This window comes from Peromyscus eremicus, unplaced genomic scaffold, assembly GCF_949786415.1.
Source record: "Peromyscus eremicus unplaced genomic scaffold, PerEre_H2_v1 PerEre#2#unplaced_32, whole genome shotgun sequence".
Taxonomy (NCBI): Eukaryota; Metazoa; Chordata; class Mammalia; order Rodentia; family Cricetidae; genus Peromyscus; species Peromyscus eremicus.
This window is the reverse complement of record NW_026734292.1, coordinates 824761-828315: the sequence shown is the minus strand read 5'-3', so window position 1 is coordinate 828315 and position 3555 is coordinate 824761.

Here is a 3555-nt window from a genome sequence, read left to right as displayed (position 1 = left end):
AGAACAGTAGCTCCTCTTCAGTCCAATACACTGTACTTGCTGGGAGCAGATGCGAGTGCTATTTGCATTGTGTATGGCAATGGGAGCGCAATAGTGACTCTTCTTACCAGAAAACAACTCTTGCTCGTAGGACCAGAAACTGCATGGGATTCAACTTCATTTCTCACTGGGAAACAAACACTAGCTAGCCTTACAAGAAACACACTCTGCTTTTGAGAAAAGAGCACTCTTCTACTCTACTGTGTTTCCTATAGGTTCAGAACAGTGAGCTTGCTCAGAACAAAAGAACTGTGCTTCCTACACACACGGGCCATATCTAGTTCAACTCTGCATAGGAAACTGACAAGAACAGTAGCTCCTCTTCTGTCTAATACAATGTACTTGCTGGGAGCAGACGCGAGAGCTATTTGCACTGTGTATGACAATGGGACCTCAATAGTGACTCTTCCCACCAGAAAACAACTCTTGCCTGTAGGTCCAGAAACTGCACGTGATTCAACTCCATTTAGGGATGGGAAACAAACCATAGCTCGCCTTAGAAGAAACACACTCTGCTTTTGAGAAAAGAGCACTCTTCTACTCTACTGTGTTTCTTATAGGGCCAGAACAGTGAGCTTGCTCAGAACAAAAGAACTGTGCTTCCTACACACACGGGCCATATCTAGTTCAACTCTGCTTAGGAAACTGACAAGAAGAGTAGATCCTCTTCAGTCCAATACACTTTACATGCAGGGAACAGACGCCCATGCTATTTGCCCTGTGTATGACAATGGGAGCACAATAGTGACTCTTCTTACCAGAAAACAACTCTTGCTCGTAGGACCAGAAACTGCATGGGATTCAACTCCATTTAGGACTGGGAAAAAACGCAGTTTGCCTTGCAAGAAACACACTATGCTTTTGAGAAAAGAGCACTCTTCTACTCTACTGTGTTTCCTATGTTGTCCGAACAGTGAGCTTGCTCAGAACAAAAGAACTGTGCTTCCTACACACATAGGCCATATCTAGTTCAAATCTGCTTCGGAAACTGACAAGAACAGTAGCTCCTCTTCAGTCCAATACACTGTACTTGCTGGGAGCAGACGCGAGTGCCATTTGCCCTGTATATGGCAATGGGAGCACCATAGTGACTTTCCTTACCAGAAAACAACTCTTGCTCGTAGTACCTGAAACTGCATGTGATTCAATTCCATTTAGGACTGGGAAACAAACGCTAGCTCGCCTTACACGAAACACACTCTGCTTTTGAGAAAAGAACACTCTTCTGCTCTACTGTGTTTCCTAAAGGGCCAGAATAGTGAGCTTGCTCAGAACAAAAGAACTGTGCTTCCTACACACACTGGCCATATCTAGTTCAACTCTGCTTAGGAAACTGACAAGAACAGTAGCTCCTCTACTGTACAATACACTGTACTTGCTGGGAACAGACGCGAGTGCTATTTGCACTGTGTATGGTAATGGGAGCGCAATAGTGACTCTTTTTACCAGAAAACAACTCTTGCTCTTAGGACCAGAACGTGCATGTGATTCAACTCCATTTAGGACTGGGAAACAAACGCTAGCTCGCCTTACAAGAAACACACTCTGCTTTTGAGAAAAGAGCACTCTTCTACTCTACTGTGTTTCCTATAGGGCCAGAACAGTGAGCTTGCTCAGAACAAAAGAACTGTGCTTCCTACACACACGGGCCATACCTAGTTCAACTCTGCATAGGAAACTGACAAGAACAGTAGCTCCTCTTCTGTCTAATACAATGTACTTGCTGGGAGCAGACGCGAGAGCTATTTGCACTGTGTATGACAATGGGAGCTCAATAGTGACTCTTCCCACCAGAAAACAACTCTTGCCTGTAGAACCAGAAACTGCATGTGATTCAACTCCATTTAGGACTGGGAAACAAACCATAGCTCGCCTTAGAAGAAACACACTCTGCTTTTGAGAAAAGAGCACTCTTCTACTCTACTGTGTTTCTTATAGGGCCAGAACAGTGAGCTTGCTCAGAACAAAAGAACTGTGCTTCCTACACACACGGGCCATATCTAGTTCAACTCTGCTTAGGAAACTGACAAGAAGAGTAGATCCTCTTCAGTCCAATACACTATACATGCAGGGAACAGACGCCCGTGCTATTTGCCCTGTGTATGGCAATGGGAGCGCAATAGGGACTCTTCTTACCAGAAAACAACTCTTGCTCATAGGACCAGAAACTGCATGTGATTCAACTCCCTTTAGGACTGGCAAACAAACGCTAGCTCGCCTTACAAGAAACACACTCTGCTTTTGAGGAAAGAGCACTCTTCTACTCTACTGTGTTTCCTATAGGGCCAGAAGAGTGAGCTTGCTCAGAACAAAAGAACTGTGGTTCCTACACAAACGGGCCATATCTAGTTCAACTCTGCTTTGGAAACTGACAAGAACAATAGATCCTCTTCAGTCCAATACATTGCTCATGCTGGAACAGACGACAGTGCTATTTGCGCTGTGTATGACAATGGGAGCATAATAGTGACTCTTCTTAACAGAAAAAACTCTTACTCGTAGGACCAGAAACTGCATGTGATTCAACTCCATTTAGGACTGGGAAACAAACGCTAGCTCGCCTTACAAGAAACACACTCTGCTTTTGAGAAAAGAGCACTCTTCTACTCTACTGTGTTTCCTATGGGCTCGGAACCGTGAGCTTGCTCAGAAAAAAGAACTGTGCTTCCTACAAACATGGGTCATATCTAGTTCCACTCTGCTTAGGAAACTGACAAGAACAGTAGATCCTCTTCTTTCCAATACACTGTACGTGCTGGAACATGTGCGAGTGCTATTTGCACTGTGTGTGGCTAAGGGAGCGCAATAGTGACTTTCCTTACCAGAAAACAACTCTTGCTCGTAGGACCAGAAACTGCGTGTGATTCAACTCTGTTTCTGACTGGGAAACAAACACTAGCTAGCCTTACAAGAAACACACTCTGCTTTTGAGAAAAGAGCACTCGCCTAATCTACTGTGTTTCCTAAGGGGTCCGAACAGTGAGCTTGCTCAGAAAAAAAGAACTGTGCTTCCTACACACACGGGCCATATCTAGTTCAACTCTGCTTAGGAAACTGACAAGAACAGTAGATCCTATTCAGTCCAATACACTGTACATGCTGGGAACAGACGAGAGTGCTATTTGCCCTCTGTATGACAATGGGAGCGTAATAGTGACTCTTCTTACCAGAAAACAACTCTTGCCTGTAGGACCACAAACTGCATGTGATTCAACTCCATTTAGGACTGGGAAACAAACCCTAGCTCGCCTTAGAAGAAACACACTCTGCTTTTGAGAAAAGAGCACTCTTCTACTCTACTGTGTTTCTTATAGGGCCAGAATATTGAGCTTGCTCAGAACAAAAGAACTGTGCTTCCTACACACACGGGCCATACCTAGTTCAACTCTGCATAGGAAACTGACAAGAACAGTAGCTCCTCTTCTGTCTAATACAATGTACTTGCTGGGAGCAGACGCGAGAGCTATTTGCACTGTGTATGACAATGGGAGCTCAATAGTGACTCTTCCCACCAGA